The following is a 24,111-nucleotide window of genomic DNA, read 5'->3' as shown; positions in this document are numbered from 1 at the left end:
TGCATAAGGAAATCTATACCTATCCTTATACATAGGAAATTCGGGCGCTGAAAAAACTTACCATCTGAAATTTACCATCTCAAACCTGCTATACTAATTAGGAAACTTAATCCCTATATTAATACAAAAGAAATCTATTCCTTATCCTAATACATAGGTTGATGAGCGGATGCTTTTTTCCCTATTTTTAAACATAGGGGTCACCAACCACCCCCCTCCCCCCCCCCCCCCCCCACTTCTCCTCACTCTTCTACTAATGAGGGATGTTAAGGGGCTTAGTACACTCCGGAGGGTACTCAAATAACAACTTACTTTGGACGGTTACTTCGGACGGTATCTTAAGCACTTAAATTAGTTCGGAGGGGTCTCAAAAAATCACTATAGAGAGTTATTAAGGGGCTTAACTGACTCCGGAGGGTTGATTCGGAGGGTTGCCAAAAATTGAAAAAATCATGTGTTTTCGCCGGGGTAAAGCCTCAAATTGAATTTTAACTTACTTCAAACAAGTTTACTTGAACCGGTCCAGCTACCGTGCGGAATAAAAATAGAGTTACATAAAATTTCCGTCGCTCGAACGGTTCCCTGAAATTTAGACCCTCCAAACAGATAAAGGCTTATTAAATTTTCTTTTCTGATACTATCAGAATAAAAACGGCTAAGGGTCAGAAAAACGATAAACAACGCCGACTTATTGTATTAAAATTATTCCAATTGGCTTTTCAGTCTCTGAGAAATGATCAAAAACGCGTTAGCTGAATTGGATTTTTTTCACTACCTATATAGGTTCTCAGGGTTTTTTTGCAATTATTTCGGAAAAAGCTGAAAACTTATTTGAAACGAGCGCAGTAGCCCTGTACAGTACTGAATAATCAAAAAACCGGACCAAAATTGGTTTGGAAACAAACATTTTGCCAAAAACTATTGCATTTGCACTCTCCGATTCATTCATTTTCCGATTTTCACGTCTCTATCTCTATCCACGGAGCTATTTGGAGGGTTACTTAAAAACTGTTCTAGTAATTGTGAGTTTTATGCTAGCAAGCTCCTAGCTCTGAAACTATCATCGTTTTACCTCTAAGAAGGCAAAGTTTCAATCCTCAATATAATGAACGAAATTCAGAAGATTAATGAAATATTTGATCGAAAACGTTTTTTTCGCCCATGTCTACCAGTTTTGTTAGGGTCATTGATCTACGGTGTAGCTCACTGCACAGAAGCTTTATATAGTTCGAAAAAGCTCGGATATCCAAAAAATTGGGATTAACTGTTTGGTCAAAAATCGGTAAATATTGACAAAATTAGGGTGTTGTTCGGATCTAAAGTGTAGATAGGTAATATATGATAAGGTAATAACCTATGATTAGTCGTTAATCAAGATTACGCTACCCTCTTTACCACCAAAATACCCGAGTTAAGAACCTTAATTTGGAAATTCGCAATTGATGGAGGGTACAATCGCACCGAGCCAATTGTGTCCCCCACTTCCTAAGTTTACTGAAATAGTACCCGAACGATACTAAAAATGTGCTAACGATACCCAACAGTCATTGTGGATGTTGTCTCAGTGGTCCTCTGTTGCGTCTGGAACACGTCTGGCAGCTTGCCACTGTACCCTCCGGTCACCGGCAAAGTTATCATTAACATGCTTAAAGACTCAAACAACACTCAAGGAAGGGTACCTAACCAAAAACTAATACATTCAATCTTTCGATCAAAAATGTTATCAATCAATCCGAACCAAAACAAATGAAAGATCGGATAACATGTCGTCCGGAAACAATAAATAAACCGTCATTTTTTGTTTTTTAAACTGTTTTCGGTCTTTTTCTGTTTTTTTTTTCCTGTTCATTGTACTTTTTTGTTTTAAAATAAGTTTATTTTTTTCAAAAAGTTTTTCACTATTTTTGTTTGATTTGACGTTTCCTATTCAACTGTTTTTGGTCGCAGAGCTTTGGGATTAGTGGGCTATAGACTTTTCACCTGACGCTCCGACCCCCGAAATTTAATGTCTTAACTAAGTTAAAAAGCTAAGTGTTACCAGGTGGAGGGTCCACACCTTCCGCCTAAAACAAATGCATGACATTAGGGCCTCCTACTCGGGAATACGCCCGGAGCGGAGAGTTCGCCGCTGAAATCTTTGCGGATTGTGATGCTCTATCTCCTTTAACAGGCCCACACTGCAGTGGCATAAAAACGTCTATATAACAATCGCACAATTATTAAATTTTGAAGGAGCGTAGAAAAGCACATATTGACGGCTGGCTGACGTCCGTTGCCTTATTTCTGCTTGTTTACAACCATCTTGACCTCGCCAGTTTTTCTGGTCTTTTGAGGGCTAAGTATTAAGTTACCATTTTTAGGCCAACAGCCAAACGAATTTTGATCAGCTTTCGTTTATCACGAAAAAAACCACATCCCGGATACCCAGACAACGTGATTACTTTGAGAAACACGAGCAAAAAAACACTAATTGAATTTTTTTATTGACAGTTGTATACTAAATCGATTAGAGATGGATTGATTCTTTCCTCGACTCTGACTTTTTATGCTCTGAAATACCCTTCACCTCAATGTCTCTATTGAACGCATAACTCCGGGTTATCTTCAAGTGGTGATTCAGTGTTCCACAGTCAACTTACAAATCGCATCAGAAACTGAAAATTATTCACGTCACCTCAACTCACTGCGTGTCATAAATAGTACCGTACTACAGCTCACTGGTTTCTAAAAGGGTTTAGGAGTCGAGTACCGAGTACTCGGGCCGAGTTCGAGTAATTGCTATTTCGAGTTTCAGTTCGAGTATTAAACCCCTAATTTCGAGTTTCCAAGTTCGAGTATTTAAAGGTGACGAGTAATTCGCCGAAAACTCAAGACGGAAACGTGTTTCTACACAAGAACAGTCCTTGTGTTATAAAAATTTTGTGTTATGCGTTTCTCCAGTTTAATTTTCATGTTAAAAGTGTTTTCATCGTGATCTCCGAAAAATTCAGCATAAAAAGTTACCCTGGGAGATGATCATTTTCGAATTCAGCATAAAAAAATACCCCTAAGTGTCAAGAGAAGAGATAATGGATGAATGTTATTTACATTCGAGTGTTTGAAGGGCGAGTTCGAGTACTTAGGAAAACACTCGACGAGGTTTCGGAGTCGGGTAATTGTTGGTTTCGAGATTCGAGTAGATAAACTTCAGAAGACTGTAAACCATGTGTTCTAGCATTTTCAAAAAATACGCAACATGAGGATTATCCTAGAAAAAAAAAATTATCTGACTACTTACGTCATATCATCGTAATTTTTTTTTGCTTCGTTCACTCATGCTGAAGCACTAGATATAAAAATTAAGAATATCTGTGGCTAGGAAAGGTAATGAGTACCCACCCTCCTCGAGCGAGCGTACCGAATTTTTACGAGGTCGCCACAAAGTGATTGCGTCCTATGCAAATTAAAAACTTCAGACAGGTTTAAAAAGGTTAAAATACTCACTTAAGGCCTGCATAAATAAGTATTGAAAGTTTTCCATTCCAAATTCATTAATCTGAGGTAACAATTTATAACAGTTTTTATTTCTGGTCTCATTAGCCTCAGAGATAAAAGAAAATTTTCTACAATTAAAGGCAAAATAAAATTTCTGTTAACATTTCTTTAAGAACCTATTTTTGCCGCAAAACAGTGTATTTATTTTTATTTTTCGATTTCTTCAAAATCTGTAATGCCAGCAGAACTTCAAGTTTCTCCAACAGTTCTCGCAGCACTTCATTGCTGCTCACTCTGCAATAAATCAGGACCCTTGTTATCTTCATTGCTGCCTTGTTGTTGTTGTTGTTGTTGGGGATTCACAGCACTGCTGTTGGGATTCTTGGTCCCAGCGTCTTCTCTAAAACAATGTCCACTTGTTTCTGCACGTGATACAATCACAGAATAATTGCCACGTGCACGTTGTCATTTCTGAAAATCTCTCGTTTACAAATTTCCACATCGTGTTTAAAATTCTCGTCTTGAGGCCGATTCGTTTATCGATTCGGCCTTGCCATGAGTCAGAATTATTCTAGTAAGCACTTGCTTTCATCTTTCTTCCATATGAGCTAGCAGCCAGTCAGTTCCATCCTTGTTTCGAAACTACGAATCTAGTAGACACATGGAGAACAGCTCTTCAGCGTCCCAGATCAGTAGCAGACTACTAGTACCGGGGTACTCTCAATTCAATAGCAGGCAGTAACAATGGTACTTGGCAAGATTTGTCATGATACTTCCCAGTTGCGACATGCCGACCCCTCTAGCAGTGGTTTCAATTCCATCATCACCCGATAGATTTCATCAATTTGATTAAGTGAATTATGATCCCTAGCTACGAACCTTTTCATTTAGGGGTAATCAAAGTCACTGAACTTGCCTCTTTAGAAGCACCTTTAATTTTTCCTTGAAGTATCGCTTTTCAATTGTTCTCCTTCAATTTTTAAAGAAATGCAGCATCATAGTTGGTGAAAATTTAAGGAAATTCTGTCAAAGTTAAAATAGTGGCTTGGAGAAGGGTTGATTAACTAAGTTTCCTTAGTTTTTTGCATTGACAGTCTCAAAACAAACTGGCTAACATCTGCTACAAAGAGGAGCTTTATTCGACTTTGCGCCGGTTGGCAGCGACGAGCCTCCTTCTGGTTAAGGTTTCAGTGACGTCCCTCAAATTCTCTCATCCTTTCTCTCTTCCATTCAAATGGATCTCAGAAAAACTTGAGTTGCCTCCGGCGGTCCCGAAAATGAAAATCTTGCGTGACATTCCCTGAGAGTATAACACCTTCGAAGGTTACAAGTCACTTTTCGTAAATGACTTGAATTCCCATACAATCACAGTTTAATTGAAAAAATCTTTCACAATATCCAGTGGTTCTTCAACCCGCCATATGGCCCTCATTTCGGTGGCGCTTGGGAGCGCTTGATTCAGATTGCCAAGAGAACAATCCTCATCATTCTTGGATCGCGAAAACTCACACTTGAAGTTTTTCAGACAATTTTAGCCGAAACCGAAATGATACTGAATTCGAGACCCTTGACAATTGTAACTGATTGCCCAGAAAATGACGAGCCACTGACACCAAATCACTTTCTCATTCAACGACCTTTCAGCAGCCTTCCACCAGGAGTATTCGACGACAGCATGCCATTAACCTACACTAAATGGACCCACGTTCAACAGATGATGAACCACCTGTGGAAGCGGTTGAAGAAGGAGTACCTACCTTCACTAATGAAACGCCCCAAGTGGAACGAAACGCAACCACCATTGAAGGTTGGAGACATAGTGTGGGTACTAAAAGACCTCACGCCGCGAGGTATTTGGCCGATTGGACGTGTGGTGGAGGAACATCCAGGAAGAGATGGCACAACACGAGTGGTGACCGTGAGAACGGCTTACGGCACTCTCAACCGCCCCGCTACCGCTCTTGTTAAGGTTTTTTGCAACGCCTTTTTGCGCCGTTTCAGACAATTCGGGGCCCCGGGAGTATGTTGCCGAAGCAACTACATTTTCCCAATCTTTATAAATCAAAAGTCACTGTGATCAAACATTTGTAATCTCTGTGATATAAACACTCTTGAAACAAACCAGAACTAAGAAAGTTGACTCTTGGAGCCATGTTTTGACCTAAAGTGACAAGTCAACTACATGTTCGACTTTGCGCCAGTTGGCAGCGACGAGCCTCCTTCTGGTTAAGATTTCAGTGACGTCCCTCAAATTCTCTCATCCTTTCTCTCTTCCATTCATTAGGCTACTCATGCAACCAGACCTAAGCCGATATGGTGCCCAGCACTCTAACAAATCAGAACATCAGCGATCAAAAACAGAGATGTCATCGCAACAAAGCAAAGACGCAGCATGCGCAGAAAATCAGGAAGGATTCACTGCCTGTGAGTTTTCGAGATAACAGAGACAAAATTGACTTCAAAACCACAGTCAAGTTACCACCAATTCAAATTCCATCATTTGATGGTAATCCTCTGACTTTCCATGACTGGTTGAACATGTTCAATGCCACTGTTGATAGCAATACAACCATCAGACTTTCCATGACTGGTTGAACATGTTCAATGCCACTGTTGATAGCAATACAACCACACAGAATTACCTACCTACAAAACGCCGTGACTGCCAAGGCGAAAGAGCTAATCAAAGGCTACTCATGCAACCCAGTCTTCTATAAACCAGCGCCAGAGGATCTTAAATCACGTTTTGGCGATACATTTATTGTCGTCAACGCGTATATAAAACAATTAGAAAAATGGCCAGCAGCCAACAAAAGCAGTCATTTTTTTGTTTCTTTTGCCGCCTTCCTGAAAGAATTGGTGCAAACCTTCAAAAATCTCAATTTTAATGCAGATTTGAATTCTTCTACTTTGACAAAGCTTGTCAAAAGTAAAGTCCCACAAGATTTGCTTCTTAAATGGACGGAATACACCGTGCGAAACGACATACAGGACACAGATGTTCAACACTTACAAAATTGGCTAGAAGTGCATGCGAAGACCTACGACAAACTTCACAATCAATTTCCATCCTTCAACAATGCAGAACCGTCAACATTTAGCAGCAATGCCCTAGCGCCCTCTTCTTCAAACGTTATATCAAGCAATCCACAGGCTTCCAAAACAATTGGACTTGAGAATTTCAACCAATACAGAACAAAGCGCAAGCAATGCCCTTCTTGTAAGAACGAATATAACATCATGCAATGCCCACAGTACAGTTCTTCTACGCCACCTCAACGCTACAACATCGTAAAACAACTTGAACTTTGTGTCAACTGCTTAAGCCCTCATCACCTCCGAACTAATTGTGTCTCAAACAACCGTTGTCTCGTGTGCAACGGATTTCATCGCACAAGCCTTCACGACCCAAACAAGTTTAAAAAATCAACTTTCGTTGTCAACGCCCATCATGACTTGTTTCACAATACTATGCACCCAAACTTACAAGGACCAGTTTGGGGTTCCGTCAATTTTTGTAAACCCGCACCCCAGGAAACCCGCACCCCAGGAAACCCGAAACTTTAATCAGCAGTCTGCAGATTTTAACCAAAAAAGCAAAGAGTACAAACCTAAAAGTAGAAGGTTTCCAAACCAACCAGACCTAAGCCGATATGGTGCCCAGCACTCTAACAAATCAGAACATCAGCGATCAAAAACAGAGATGTCATCGCAACAAAGCAAAGACGCAGCATGCGCAGAAAATCAGGAAGGATTCACTGCCTGTGAGTTTTCGAGTTTTTGTTCAGAACAACCTCAATGGTTTGAACAACTACAACTAATGCCGGTTTCATTCTGCCATGGTGAAACGAGCACAACTACTTATGCATTAATTGACCATGGGAGCCAATTTAGCTTCATCGTTGATGAAATAGCAGATAAACTACAAATTCCATCTATGGAACACACATCAATGTCTCTTCGTTATATCGACATTGATCATGAAATGCCAGTTGCAAAGGTTGATAATGCTGTTCACATCTCACCGCATGACAAACCGGATGTTAAGTTTTCAATGAATAATTTGTACAAAACTCCTTGCTTAAACATAGCGGCGGCAGATGTGTTTAATTTGAACGAGATTTGCAGCTCTACCGACACACTTCGCCATATTCATTTTCCACACCTCGATCATGGGAAGATTGGAGCTTTGCTTGGTGTAAACTGATTCTTGTTTACATATCCTCTACACGTTATTGAAGGGAACAACTTTATACCTTCAGCTGTGCAGACAAAACTTGGATGGACATTAGCCGGCGAATACCAACTGAACAAAAATAGACAACAGCGACACTCATCCAAAACAAAACATCGGCCCTTTGTCTTCCACGTTTCTCGCAACAAAACAACAGAGCAACCTCTGGACTACCTTGTACAGCAATTTTGGAAAATCGAGGAAAACGGAATCACTACACTCAACACAAACTACAGCAGCGACGACAAGCTTGCTCTCCAAATCTTGGATAACACGACAAGACTTATAAATGGACGATACGAAATAGGTCTTCCCTGGAAACCCAAGTCAACTCTCAGCAACAACTACTGTGTAGCTCTGAAACAATTGCAATCATTGCAGAAAAGACTCGGAAAAAACACCGATCTACAAAATTTATATGAAAAGACGCTAGTTACGGACCTGGAAAAGTCTTACGGGCAGCCAGCATTTTTTACCAAAGAAGTACCTTCTAGGTTGTGATATCTGCCTCACCACGAAGTCGTAAACCCTAACAAGCCGGGAACGGTAAGGCGTGTCTCAAATGCTGCCTCCAAATTCAAAGGCCAATCTCTAAATTCTAATCTGCTAACAGGCCCAGATTTGCTCGCAAATCTTACTGGAGTCCTGCGGTTTCGTAAGTTTGGTATTGGGACACTAGCTGACATTGAAGGAATGTTTATGCAAATAAGCATAAAAGCAGAAGACCGTTCCTCGCTACGTTTTCTCTGGGATCACAAAAAAATGTTATAAGACATTACCAGTTTTCAAGACTAATCTTTGGAGCAACTTGCTCTCCATTTTGTGCTATCTACATTCTACAGAAATGTGCCAAAGACAAAATCGTGAATTTTGCGCTTGCCTTTGAATCCGTCAAAACAAATTTTTACATGGACGACTACATTCACTCAGCGTCTTCACCCAACGACGCATTGGAGTCCGCTTTCCAGACAAAAGCAGCTCTACAACAAGGCGGAATCAGACTAACCAAGTTTGAATCGAACAGCACTAAGGTACTTAACGGTTTACCAGCATCGAAAAAAGAAACACCTAAGCCAACAATTAAAGTTCTAGGACAAAAATGGAATTTGACAAATGACACACTATACATGGAGCCTCTAAAGGCAATTAGTGGGGATGCCCACGAATACACGCAACGGAAACTTTTCAGCCTAGTGTCCTCAATTTTTGATCCTCTGGGAATATTAGCACCAGTAACCATTTTGTTCAAAGCAATTTTGCAATCAACGTGGAAATTAGGCAATTCATGGGACTCATTATTTCCCGCTAACAGTCAGAAAGAACTACAAAAGCTGCTAAACCTCTTTGTGTCAATGAAACCAATCAGTCTTCCCCGAACACTTTTCAAAAGGCAATTAACAACACGGGATAATGTTCAACTTCATACGTTCACGGATGCGTCCTTGATAGGAATGTCAGCAGTCGTATACGTGAGAGTCGAATATCAACCAGAAAAACAATTGGCAACTCACTATGTAATAGGTAAGAGCAAAGTAGCTCCAATCAAGCAGCTGAGTATTCCAAAATTAGAGCTTGAAGCAGCAATTATTGGATTTCGACTAGTTGCATTTGCTAAAGTACAACTTCAGCTTAACGTCGATCCTGACGTACATATGTGGACAGACAGTCAAGTTGTAATTGATTGGATCAACTCGAAGAAAAAACAAAAAAGTTTTGTGTCAAATCGTCTAGCCGAAATAAACGCAACTCAAGAAAACAATAACTGGCACCATATACCGACTCATCTGAACCCTGCTGATCACGGCACTAGAGGGTTAAAACCTATAGATATCGAATCAGAATGGTTAGCAGCCCCATTCTTTCTGATGTCACAATCATCTGAATGGCCACAGAAGTCTTCCGTAATAGAAACTAATAGCGTCTCAATATTCGCCTCAGTGTGTGCATCACAAAAACCGTTTTCAGGTCCTCCAGTCTTTGACATCAGTCGTTTTTCCTCGTGGAATAAACTTTTGTTGACCATCGCCGCAGTTTTCAGTTTTTTCACAAAACTGAGCTCATCTGCAAAAGACCAAGACTTTAACGGAAAACATCGAAAAGAACGACAGCATTCAACTAGTAACGATATGGAACGAGCGACAAATTATATCATCATATCAGCACAGCGAGAATCTTTCAGTGAAACGATCGAACATCTACAACAGAAGCGGCGCCTGGAAGCGAAGAACAAACTGATTAAATTCAATCCATACCTTGACCAAAAGCATATGCTTCGTTCGCGCAGCAGGCTCGAGTTTGCCCCAACAATGGAGCTTGAATCACGTCACCCGCTGATTCTATTAACAACTCATCCAACAGTTAAACTCTATCTACAGCATGCACACCAAATTTGCATGCATCAAGGACAAGAGTTCGTCAAATCTTTCGTGCAGCAGCGCTACCACATCATTGGGATACGACAATCTCTTCGTTCAATCGCTCATCATTGTTTCTTGTGTTGACGATACAAAGCAGACAACCTCCAGCCAATCAAGGCACCATTACCACTGAAGCGATATCCCGACGAAAATCATCTTTTCCCATTCACTAATGCTGGAGTAGATTTTTTTTGCCCCTTCTATATTGAAAACAAAACAGATATTGAGAAACATTACGGAATAATTTTGTACTTGTTTTGCAACTAGAGCTGTTCATTTCGAAAACTGTCCAAATCTGAACACTGATTCACTTATGAATGCAATAGGTCGGTTTACAGCTAGACGGGGAACTCCAAAAACGCTCACCAGTGATAACGGAAAAACGTTTGTTGGAGCCTCTAAAGAACTAAAAGACGCTATAAAAATGGTTGACAATAGAGCCTGTTCTCTCAAGCTACAACGGCAAAATATCCAGTGGTTCTTCAACCCGCCATATGGCCCTCATTTTGGTGGCGCTTGGGAGCGCTTGATTCAGATTGCCAAGAGAACAATCCTCATCATTCTTGGATCGCGAAAACTCACACTTGAAGTTTTTCAGACAATTTTAGCCGAAACCGAAATGATACTGAATTCGAGACCCTTGACAATTGTAACTGATTGCCCAGAAAATGACGAGCCACTGACATCAAATCACTTTCTCATTCAACGACCTTTCAGCAGCCTTCCACCAGGAGTATTCGACGACAGCATGCCATTAACCTACACTAAATGGACCCACGTTCAACAGATGATGAACCACCTGTGGAAGCGGTTGAAGAAGGAGTACCTACCTTCACTAATGAAACGCCCCAAGTGGAACGAAACGCAACCACCATTGAAGGTTGGAGACATAGTGTGGGTACTAAAAGACCTCACGCCGCGAGGTATTTGGCCGATTGGACGTGTGGTGGAGGAACATCCAGGAAGAGATGGCACAACACGAGTGGTGATCGTGAGAACGGCTTACGGCACTCTCAACCGCCCCGCTACCGCTCTTGTTAAGGTTTTTTGCAACGCCTTTTTGCGCCGTTTCAGACAATTCGGGGCCCCGGGAGTATGTTGCCGAAGCAACTACATTTTCCCAATCTTTATAAATCAAAAGTCACTGTGATCAAACATTTGTAATCTCTGTGATATAAACACTCTTGAAACAAACCAGAACTAAGAAAGTTGACTCTTGGAGCCATGTTTTGACCTAAAGTGACAAGTCAACTACAAATTTAGTTTTTCTTTTCGATTTTGGCTGTTATTAAATTAAATTCAAGTCATTCCAGGAAGCTGAAAATTGTTACAAATACAGTTTTGCCTTTTTCACTATCAGTAAAGGGGGTAATTTTTATTCTCGACCTTCCCGATCTGTGAAATAGGGCTGGTAACAATTGTAGCTGCTCAATTGTTACAACTCGGAGGGGTTGTTTTTTCATTAATAAGTCGGTCGTAACTCGTGATTTCGTGTCTTCTTACTGCAATATCTCGTGTTATTCTGACAAGCAAAAACTTTGTTTTGATGCTCCAGCTTCTGCACATCCAAATCGAAATGTTAAAAATACTTTTGCAACTTCAAAATTACACTTCCTATTTCACTTCAAAACTCAAATAACGGCATTTAATTTCTTACCATATCGTACGATCGTTTTTCTTTCGAATAAAAACCGTTGTCAACCTGGTAGAATAGTACAGAGGGTGGTGTATGACTGGCCCAGTTTCAAGGTTTAAAATCATAGTTCAACAAGAAAACTTTTTGCTTTGTGACTGACTGGTCCATCTTCATATTCTGTATAATCACTTATATGATGACAATGCCCGATGAGGACATCAATTTTTAAATGTTCCTAATACTATGAACTTCGAATTGAGCTTTTCATGCACGATTTTCTTTCGGTTACTGAAAACGAAAAACCCTATAAGCCTGTTTACAATTGCGAGAAGGACGGGAAATTATTATTTGAGTTGAGTTGCTACTTTTATTTGGTTGACTAAAACATGACAGCTGAGTCTGCGGACAGCTGAGTCTGCAGAAACCTTAAAGAACGCGAAGTATGAAGAACTCACAAGGCGAGGACATGTTTTCCAAGCTGTTGCTTTCACAACACAAGGACAGTGCAGTAAGAACACGTCCTCCTTTATCAAAAAGCTCGGAAGGCTCATTAAATCCCTTACAAACGACGACCGAGCCTCAGGATTCCTTAGACAGCGGCTTTCAATGGCTATACAATCAGCCAATGCCGCCTGCGTTTTGGGCACGATTAGAGTCTATGACAAACTTGATGAGATATTCTATTTATAATTTTTAGACGATAGCGTTAACGCTTTATTTTGTTTTTATATTTGATTAATTCAAGTTTTTCAAAAAAAAAAAAAAAACATCAGTTGAGCAGAGTTTTTACGTTCCTGAAATAAAATTAGATGAGTGGTTCCGTAACACAATTTCGAAAAGCAGTGCTTTCAATTGAAGATTTCGACAACCATACAGAGGAAGTTTCTGAGTGAAATGAGCTGTCGGTCACAAATTTTATTCAAACCTTATAAAACTGAGGTAAGTAGGTATTTCAACCTCGATCGATTTACTACCTGGAATTATTTCCAGGCTGATTTGTTATGGGTTGAGCTACTGAATTTGAGAACCTGAAACTGTTTCATCTTATGTTGTTGAGATAAGAGTAGCTCAAGGTTGATCCATCTGAAATGGATCGAACACACACTTTCTAATAAGAAGTTACAATGATAGGTTTACCACCCGGTTTTAACGGCTATAGCGTGTTTTAATATTCACATACATGGCCACGGTGACGTTTGATTTTTTTTCTGGTGTGGATGGGTTTTTTCAGTTGTATTGCAGCTGGATTATTCTCAAAACGATATCCCTGACACTTAAGCCATGAGTCCTTGGCTCCTTTGCTGTTAGAAAATTCTGTTCCAATAAAGCTTTTATGCGCAAAATTACTATTGGCATTTGAGATTTTGATTCCATTAGCAGAGAGGGTACAGTCAGAGAAAAGGGAATACAGGGAGTTGTTTACGAGGAACGGTGAATCAGACACAGTAGGATCAGTGTTGTCGTATCGCAGATCAGCTCCATTTGATTGCGTTACTTGGCATCGTATTTCCAAATAAATTTTTTGCAGGTCAACAAAATTATTACGGTCACCGGTGATTTCAAATTCAAGCATTGGTCCATTAGTTGAATAGACAGGTCCAATTTTTTGATCGAAAGCGTTTTCAAAAGTAATCAAAAGGGGTTGTTTTCAAAACAAATCCAGAGAGCTATGGGTAGCTTCTTTTGGTAACAAATTAGCGATCATTTTTTATGTTTGAGAAAAAATCTGCTCGACTTCTCACTGGTCTGGTTTTTCTTCGAATGGTTGTTTTTCCTTTTCGAGGCCCGCAGCGACCTTTACGCTGCAGCGACCTGAAACTCCCGTCTCTGAGTAAACCACGAATTGGCTCCTAAACGAGAGATAGTGTCTCTGACCTTGATTCATGGCTATAGAGCCTATCCTTCTTTAGCGAGTGGCTATACAGCCATCCTCACAAAAAGAAACACTGAATTCATTATAAATCATTGACTAAAATTGAAGTGTTAAGACATTGCGAAAACAAGATAAATTTATCAAATACACTAATGGACAAAATTAAGCGCAAATTCAGAATTTTACTACCTAAAATGCCTGTTTTCAATATCAATTTTGGACTAAATTTCCTTCGATTTTCAGAAAGTTTTTTACATCTACCAAGAGCAAATTATCAGAGCTACCCTTTATGAAACTATCAAAAATTGGTTTTAAAGACGTAACAGTTTTTTCCTTGTCTGGAAGTACCAGTTTTCCTCATTTGCTCTAGGTTTCGCATCATAATGAATTTTTTTCGCGAATTAGAGGAGAAACGTTTTGTTCATGCGACGTGAAACATTTTCAGCGAGAATTGAACATGTAAGTGTAAGTGAAGAAAACTGGCTTTTTCAGACCAAACTGGTTTTCAGACTAAAGTCTTTGAATCCAAATTTTGATAGTTTATAAAGTGTATCTTTGATCATTTGCTCTTGGTCTATATAAAAATTAACTGAAAATCGAAGGAAATATTGTCCAAAATGTTGTGTAAAATCCCAAAATTTGAAATTATTCCACGCAATCTTTGCATAGGCTGCCACTGTTTTATCTTCAAGGTACTTAGGTCAAATACACCTCAAATGCGACCTAAGTGAACGCTTGTTATACAATGTTGATTTCGGTTCTATTGAAATTTACCCAAGTTTTGCTGGCTCAGTTGACGCTCAATAAGTGTTTTCGGTTTTTCACTGAACGGCGTCAACCAATTTTCCGCAAAAAGAACATCAGATGCAGATATTTTAGAAGCTTTTGTCGTAGTTTTTTTATGGACGTATTTGGTATCGCAAGTTGTTCGAAGCTCTTCAACTCTTTTTTTTAAATTGATTTTCAATGATGTACACTTCATTTGAAATCTTATTTTTAATGAATAGTGTTTTTTTTAAATAATTCGAAGTAAACACTGAAAATGTCATGCTGGAAAATACAATAATTATGACCACAAATAAGTCTTGCTGTTGTGAATTCTGCTTTTATTTGATTTATTGCCATCTTTGAAAATTATTAAATTAACAACGTATTTATATAATACCTAGGCTGAAGCCTTGAGTAGATTAATGAAAACTAACGTCTGTCTCTCTCGCTTCCCTATCCAACCATTTTTTGACCTTTTTCAGTTCTTAGTTTTATGTCTGAGCAACCGCCCAAAGTTTTCTTCCAAACCAGCATGGGTAATTTTGAATGTGAGCTGTACTGGCAACATGCACCTAAGACGTGTCATAATTTTGCATCGTTGGCTGACAGGGGTTATTACAACGGCTGTGTCTTTCATCGAATCGTTCCGAATTTCATCATTCAAACGGGTGATCCAACAGGGACAGGTAGAGGAGGCGCATCTATTTATGGCAAAAACTTTGACGACGAGATTCACCCTGATTTGAGGCACACAGGTGCAGGCATTCTTTCGATGGCAAACTCCGGGCCGAATACAAATGGGAGTCAATTTTTTGTTTCCTTAGCTCCGACTCAGTTTTTAGACGGTCTGCACACGATATTTGGAAGGATTTCATCTGGACTGAAAACAGTAGACAAAATCGGAAAAGTTGAAACAGACACTGCAGAGAGACCAACAAGTGACGTAGTCATAGTCAATGCTACCACTAGGTCACCTATTCAATGAAAAAGTGGAAAATAGTATAGAATTTATTGCCAGTTTGTTGTAAAATTTTCGTTTGACTTTGTTTAAGTATTCGAAGTTATTTTTCAAAAAAAGAATTTTCTACCTATCACCTAGCAGCAATTCATATGGTTTCCAGAAAATAGTTTGTCTTGTTTTGTTTAGTGCACTTGTGATAAGCAAGAAGAGCGTTGCAACCGTACTAGACTTTTTCTGTCGCAACCAGGGATGTAAAAAATATATTTAAATATATTTTTTCAAAAAAATAAATATATTTATATTTTTGAGGAGAAAAATAAATATAAAAATATATTTAAATGTTTCAAAGTATCCGAAATTGCCCCCAATTTGTATTTAACGCAATAGCCCTCGAAGCAGTCTATCTACTTGCCGTTGAAATTTTCCAGTTGCTTGCATACATAATAAGCAGCAATTAAAATGCGAAGGCACTTACTCCTTTTTCTCATGGGGCTGACTACATATTTTTTCAAGATCGTCAGAAATATTGCAATTAATTGCAATATATTGCAATAAATGATTGCGGTGTTTTCCAATTACAATTAATTGATTGCAACAGTTCGAAAAAATTTCCACCGAACAAAACATCTTTCTCTGAAATAACGGAAATGGCCGTTAATTCCCCCCCCCATTAATTTTAGGTTAGGGGGTTGCGCAATTCTTCCAGCAAAAAAAGTTCGTTTGGAGACAATAAATATGGAGTCAATTCTCTATCAAGCGAGTTGAAGAAGTCTTTCAGTTCAAAAAACCGCGAAAACATGTACGTAGATGACCAACGAGTGGCATAACGAATCAGGTCCAGTAAGAGGTTTGAAATAATGCAAAGCCACGTCGCGTTTCTTGTGAGGGGCCATAATCATCGAGAAAACGAAGTGCAAAAAAGCCGAAACGAGATGTTCTTGAAGTTATAGTCTCAGTCAATTCTGTTTCATTGATAAAATATAAGTGCTATATTGAGTATGAAATTCGTGATCAGTGCTTTTCAAAACGTAACTTCACCAAATTTCAGCTTTTTTTGATCGATAGAACAGAATTTATGTATGAATATAACTTCAAAATGTTGGGACGAGGTTTTCACAAGTGTAAAACAACTTTATATGTGTGTAGTAGACTCTAGTTTGGCCAAAACAATCGTGGCCTATCAGAAATGAGTTCAAGTTCATTCGCGTGTAATAATAGTCTATTACAGTCTATTCAAAACGATCGTGGCCAATCAGAATTGAGTTCATCAAGTTCATTCGCTTGTAATAATAGTCTATTCAAAACGATCGTGGCCAATCAGAATGCAAGAGACGCACGATTAATCCATTCGAGTTGAGCTAGCTTAACTCGAATGGATTAATCATGCGTCGCTTGCATTCTGACAATTGAATTGTCAATTAGCCAAGCCAAGCCAAGCTTCAATTATTGGCCGAGTTATGTTGGAAACCTGCTTTGCAATTCAAACAATAATTGTTACGAAAAATAAATATATTTTATTTTTTGAACTGGAAAATAAATTATTTAAATGTATTTATTGTCAATATATTTAAATACAATATATTTTTTTACATCCCTGGTCGCAACCGTACTAGACCTTTTGTTCCTGAAATTGGTGGTCGTCTATAAATCTGTGCTTCAAGCAACAAGCAGACAAATTAGGAATGCGTGCATCAACCGTCAGAACTGTCACGTTTGACATGCATTCGAATTTTTGATAGGTTGTGTGACCGTCCGTGGGTTGTTACAGTTTGGGCAGACGTTTTCTATTTCTTGACATTCTATTTCTGGTCTGACGAAAAATCAAGAACTTCGGCATTCTTACTAAAATTTCGATTCAAAATAAGGTTAAAATTAATTTTACTTAAGTGACACAAAGTTTTCACGGCTTTAATTAAGCATAAATAAGCTATTGAAAGCCTTGACGCTCACCTTTTTTACTTAAGTGACACAAAGTTTTCACGGCTTAAATTAAGCATAAATAAGCTATTGAAAGCCTTGACGCTCAGCTTAGAAGCTCAAAATTAAAGCAATAATCAGAAATTTCAAACCGGCTTTTCTCTACACTGGATGCTTTTTGGAAATGTTTTAAAGTCAATCGAAGCTCTATGATATACCAATCAACGCAGTCCGATCATCATTGTGGTGCCTGATTTTGCGTAGAAAACAAAAAAATTAAAAAGTTGTATACCACTTCAATATACCCTTTGAAAATTCCTTGAAGTATAGCTTCCAATTTTTCCTTCAATCTTTTCCGGAAAAGCTGCAAATCTCTTGCACACTAGCTGTAAGACTTCTACAAAGTTCTGGCAAGTGTAACACATCGGCGTGGAGAAGGGTTGATCCACTTCCACTAATGATCATTGGGTTTTCGCATCAACAGTCTCAAAACAAATGGGCCAACAACTGCTACATACATAAGGGTCTATATTCGACCTAACCGAGAACTTTGCATTGGTTGGTAGTTATGAGCCTCATTGGAACGGTTTCATCCTAACCCAATGACTTCCCTCAAGTTTCGAATGCTTGTCTCACCCATTCTCTCATCTATTCATATGGGATCTCAGATTATAACTCTATGCAGAAATCCGGCGATCCCGAAAACGAAAATCCTGAGTGACATTTCCCGAGAGTGTAACACTTTCGACGAGACAATTTAGTTTTTTCTTGAAAATCTTGAGCCCTGAGCCATTGAGTGCTTTCCTACCTGGGTCTTATCGCGACTTGACGGGAAAGATTGACTTGGACGAGTTGTGAGAATCGTACGAGAAAAGTTGTGAGATATAGCAGTGGAATACAGAGAACCTTGTCTTCATGGGAACGGGTTTAAGCCAGAAGCTAAAGAAGCACTGCTGAAGGAGATGAAACAACTGAGAGGACTGGGGCCTGCGAAGACGGCTCGATATTTTAAAGACAACTCTAATCAGAAAACTAAAGTTAAACCTGATAACATTAGAGCGCAAACTATTAAATCTACTACTATAGTACATAAAACTTTTATAACTAAAGTGGATATTCTAGAATCGGTGGACTATGAATCTGAGAAAGGAGTCAAGTCCGTTGTGACCGCGTCGATTCCTCCGAGGGAACTGAAATCGAGAAAACTTGAACGAGAGTCGGACGAACGTAGTCCGTCGGGCGAAGCAGTCTCAAAATTGAAGCTGAAAGAAATAAGTATAATGATGATAACCAGATGCAAAAATTCAGCTTATTGGAAAAACCCCACGTCCAGGACGCTGGAGGAAATAACGTGAGAACAAAAGGAAATTTGACGATTCCAGAGTCAATGACAGAAAAGGAGGATCTTAAACTGCTTAAAATAGAGGCGAAAAGAGGCTCCACGCTTGGATAAATGTATGAAGTTGACACCAGCGTGGAGTGGATTTCTAGCCCGAATCAGAATTTAAGTGGAGAAGTGACAGGAGATCTGTTGAGAAAGGCCTCAGGCGAAACAGAGCTCACACATGGGGGGTTGCTTCGGACACCGTAAAAAAGCTGGAAAAATATCTGAAGCGTCTGGATAAACGTGTAGCCAACAGAAGAAAAGGCTGGGGCTCCCAGTAATCTGCCAAAGTAAAAAATGGATGGGAAAAGTTGTTTAGAGAATAGTTTGTAAATGAAATGAGGGCTCCCTTATCGGCAAAATTCTTGATGGCGAACTCGTTTGTTAGGACAGAGGCTCAGTTTTGGTTTTGCTGATGCCTAGCGGGTTTTACTCTGGAAAACCTGATTTTAAAAGACAGCGAAACTGAAAGATAAGAGCGTGAGTTTGGCGAAAAGGTGGGATGCGATGTGTTTTGTAAAATGGATCAAGTCAGTTTTTCCGGACGCGTTGATTTTGACTTGTTATCAGACAGTCACGAAGTACAAAGAAGTGGAAATTGAGAAGGACGACCAGATTAGAGAATGACTCAAAAATCACGCTAAAAGCGATCAACTTAGGGAATTCCCAAAATGAAGTTTGACAGTTGCCACGACATCCACCAACCAATGATGAAGGCGGAAAACTATTTAAAACGGGTAAAGAAAGGAGAACATCAATATGTTCCTGGTATAGGGTTTGCTTGCAATCCCTTCTGGAGCGGCGTACTTAGAATTTGAGGTAGGAACACTACTGAAACTTTTGACATTAACGGTACTAGAAATTGACATTCTTGTGAAATAGAAGCTAAAATTGGGTTTGATTCTTAGGTCAGAACCAAAATGAATCTGCGTTCCTAGGTCTGAAAAGAACGTTGAGCTGAAACTTGAAAGAGAAAACGTCTTGAACACGAGTCTAGGACTGGTCTGGAAGCGGACTTGAATATAGGAAAATTAAAAAAATCAGACTGACGCCAGGGAGAAGTTGTGAGTGTTTTCTACAAGTTGTTGCTGTCTCACCAGACTAGTTCAAAAGAGATTGCGGAAAAAGCGAAAAGAATGAAAGATGAGTGGGAGACTAGCTCCTGTTTAAAAATATGAACTGTCAATGGTGGCCACAGATTCGGTGGAGAATATTGCGTTAGATTTCATTCGATTCAAAGTGACGGCAAAATTGAAATCAAACGACACGACGGCTGTGTAGTTTGACGACAAAATCGAAAAGGATAAGAGGGATGTGCAAATCTTGGCTGGTTGTTACTCGGATACAACTGTAAACTTAGCCACTTGGATTTTTCTCGAGAATTTGTAACTTCCCATTTATCTTTCAATCTTTTCGGAAAAGCAGCGAATATTTTGCATAATAGCTGTAAGTTTTCTGAAGTTCTGTCAAGTTTAATGCATTGGCGTGGAGAAGAGTTGATCCACTACCACTTATGTTCATTGGGTTTTTGCATCAATAGTCTTAAAACATACGGGCCAACTTAACACACTGCTTCTGTCCTCTATTCTCTCATCCATTCAAATGGGATCTCATGATAAGTGAGTTGCCTCTGGGCAAAAATCCTGCAATCCCGAAAACGAAAATCCTGATTGACATTTCCCGAGAGTGTAACACCTTCGCAGGGAACAAGTCTGAGCAATTGAAAGCTTTGCTACTCGAGTTTAATCGCGACGTGAACAAAAATGTCGAATTGGACGAGTTCAAAGAACAGTTGTGGAAGACGGAGAACCCTGTCTTCATGGAAACGGATATGACCCTGAAGCTAGAGAAGCACTGCTGAAGCAGATAAAACAACAGAGTACTGGGGCCTGCGATGGTCCCTCTAACTTGTACAGGCAAGTCTACTCTAAAGACTTAAGTTAAATTTGATACTATTAGAGCTCAAGCTTAAAAAACTACTTTTAAATTAAACGATGTACCAGACAAAGAAATGAAAATTTTAGCATGTTCAAACTTTTCGACTTAGCGGCTTTCGTCTCAATTTCTGACTGCTAGGTTGTCATTCCATGTTTATGTTGCAATGCAAGGTGTGCAAAAGTAATGTTTGAATCGCTTAAGGCTGTTTTTCATACAGTTTTGTGCTGAGTTTTAATCGGCATCTCAAAAAAAACGGCACAAATTAGACTTTGTTACCTTTTCCGTATTTTCCAGACGCGTTGATTTTAAACTTGTTATCAGGCAGTCACGAAGTACAAAGACGTGGAAACGTAAGTCGAGTATCATGCAGGATGTATTTCAGAACATTGGATTGAGAAGGACGACCAGATTAGAGAATGACTCAAAAATCACGCTAAAAGTGATCAATTTAGGGAATTCCCCAAAAGAAGTTTGACAGTTGCCACGACATCCACCAACCAATGATGAAGGCGGAAAACTATTTAAAACGCTTAAAGAAACGAGAACTCCAATATGTTCCTGGTATGGGGTTTGCTTGCAATCCCTTCTGGAGCGGTGTACTTGGAATTTGAGGTAGGAACACTACTGAAACTCTTGACAGTAACCGTACTGGAAATTGACATTCTTGTGAAATAGAAGCCTAAATCTTAGGTCAGAACCAAAATGAATCTGCGTTCCTAGGTCTGAAAAGAAAGTTGAGCTGAAACTTGAAAGAGAAAACGTCTTGAACACCAGTCTAGGACTGGTCTGGAAGCGGACTTGAATATAGGAAAATTTAAAAAATCAGACTGACGCCAGAAAGAAGTTGTGAGTGTTTTCTACAAGTTGTTGCTGTCTCACCAGACTAGTTCAAAAGAGATTGCGGAAAAAGCGAAAAGAATGAAAGATGAGTGGGAGACTAGCTCCTGTTTAAAAATATGAACTGTCAATGGTGGCCACAGATTCGGTGGAGAATATTGCGTTAGATTTCATTCGATTCAAAGTGACGACAAAATCGAAATCAAACCACACGACGGCTGTGTGGTTTGACGACAAAATCGAAAAGGATAAGAGGGATGTGCAAATCTTGGCTGGTTGTTACTCGAATACAACTGTAAACTTAGCCACTTGGATTTTTCTCGAGAATTTGTAGCTTCCCATTTGTCTTTCAATCTTTTCGGAAAAGCAGCGAATATTTTGCATAATAGCTGTAAGTTTTCTGAAGTTCTGTCAAGTTTAATGCATTGGCGTGGAGAAGAGTTGATCCACTACCACTTATGTTTATTGGGTTTTTGCATCAACAGTCTCAAAACAAATGGGCCAACTTAACACACTGCTTCTGTCCTCTATTCTCTCATCCAGTCAAATGGGATCTCATGATAAGTGAGTTCTGGGCCAAAATCCGGCAATCCCGAAAACGGAAATCCTGATTGACATTTCCCGAGAGTGTAACGCCTTCGCAGGGAACAAGTCCGAGCAATTGAAAGCTTTGCTACTCGAGTTTAATCGCGACGTGAACAAAAATGTCGACTTGGACGAGTTCAAAGAACAGTTGTGGAAGACGGAGAACCCTGTCTTCATGGAAACGGGTTTGATCCTGAAGCTAGAGAAGCACTGCTGGAGCAGATAAAACAACAGAGTACTGGGGCCTGCGATGGTCTCTCTAACTTGTACAGGCAAGACTAATCTAAAAACTAAAGTTAAATCTGATACTATTAGAGCTCAAGCTTAAAAACTATTAGAGCTCAAGCGGCTTTCGTCTCAATTTCTGACGCGAGGTTGTCATGTCATGTTTATGTTGTAATGCAAGGTGTGCAAAAGTAAGGTTTTGAATCATTTAAAGCTGTTTTTCATACAGTTTTGTGCTGAGTTTTAATCGGCATCTCAAAAAAAACGGCACAAATTAGACTTTAGTTTACTTTTTCCATATGCTACTTTTTCATTCGCTGGCATTTCTTACCGCGGTCAAAATATTGTGCGCCAAGTGCACAACAAGTAGCTTGTCGTGTTTTAGTTTTTTTTTCTACAACTCCTATGGGTTGGACAGAACTAGGACGGTTTTCTCATTCATACGCTAAATGATTTCCTCGTTCACGCTCAAATTTGTGTCACTTACGTTTTTCGTTCCATTCGAACTTTTGTTATTGGAAAGCAAAAATTCCTTCCTTTTAGCAATGAATTTGAATTGGCTAACTTTAAATACTGATTCATTGCTCAATTCAAATTCATTGCTAAAAGGAAGGAATTTTTTCTTTCCAATAACAAAAGTTCGAATGGAACGAAAAACGTAAGTGACATAAATTTTTTGCATGATAACTCTCCCTCTATAAACCCTTCTCCAAAAACTACCATCCCTCCAAAAAAAAACAAAAAAAATATTTTTAAAAGGTAACTTGTAACATTGAGTGCAACATGCACAGCAAACGGTTCTTCCGATCACATCCCGAAGTGACTGCAAGGAACTATGATGCATTGGATGCATTGTGGGAGTTTTACAGCCAATTTTTACTTCTTCGACTGAAAATCGTAGAGTCTGAATTGTCGTAGCATGCTTGAATTGGATTCCAAAAAAATCAAAAAAGATGTCTGTGTCGTTCTTTTGAATTTTTTGGCTCTTCAATCAACTTGAGTTGATATATATTTTTTTAAATAAAGCTTCAACCTTTCTTTTATGTTTTTTTCCACCCAATTTTAAGTACCTCTAGGAAAGCTCACTGGGGTCAAGTGTGGTGTCATATTAAAGGCTTGTTAGTCGTAATTCAAATTCCAAAAAAATCGAAATAGAAAAATTGGTCTGAAGTTTGCGTTTTTCAGTTTTCAGACTAAAAGATACGAAATATACAAAAGACAAGATGAGTGGAATTGAAGTCTAAATTTAGTTCTCCTGAAATTTGCTCAGTAGTTTAGCCAATAGTCGTCTCATTGAAATTTTTTCATAGCCCTTTTCGAAAAAGATCAGCCAAAAATTAAGATAAACGACTAAAAAGTAATCAGTTTTTATTTTTTTTTACCTTGCGATAAGCAAGGGTATTGCCATCGGGTACTAGACTTTTTGCCCGTATCTAACTTTTTTCACAGGACTCATCTGGATTCCTGGTGGTACCTTGGTTCATAATGAATTCAAATTTTGTAGAGTTTTCTGCGAATACATAGAATTTATAGTGCTGCCTGGAGCTAACGAATACGCCTGGGACAGATCTTTGTTTCAGTTTACTCAACTAAATATGAATTTTTCAACCCGATGCCGGAGTGTTGTCAGGGTATACTCACGGGTTGAAAATCTGGCGTGCAAGTTTGACTGCTCAAATCCTGTTTTCGAGAAAAAGCGTTTTTTTATGATTTTCTTCATTTATTTTTCAAAAAATAGAAAAACTATTTGAACTTGAATTTCTCAATGTCAGCTGTCAGGTTATACTCATAGTTTGTAAATCTATCGTCCAAGTATGACTGCCCAAATTCTGTTGGTTTTCCAGATATTGCGTTTGGTATGA

General features: G+C 39.1%; 1 protein-coding gene across 1 annotated transcript in view; it reads left to right on the top strand.

The window, feature by feature from the left end:
• Positions 1-613: 613 nt before the first annotated feature.
• The window catches only part of LOC134841293 (mitogen-activated protein kinase kinase kinase 15-like), a 70,247-nt gene continuing 46,749 nt past the window's right edge, over positions 614-24,111 (top strand). The window contains exon 1 of the mRNA XM_063857187.1: positions 614-623. The gene's annotated coding sequence lies outside the window, so the exon portion shown is untranslated. The remainder of the gene's footprint in view (positions 624-24,111) is intronic.

This window comes from Symsagittifera roscoffensis, chromosome 3 (genome assembly GCF_963678635.1).
Source record: "Symsagittifera roscoffensis chromosome 3, txSymRosc1.1, whole genome shotgun sequence".
Lineage (NCBI taxonomy): Eukaryota > Metazoa > Xenacoelomorpha > Acoela > Convolutidae > Symsagittifera > Symsagittifera roscoffensis.
This window is presented reverse-complemented; position numbering and strand designations above follow the sequence as displayed.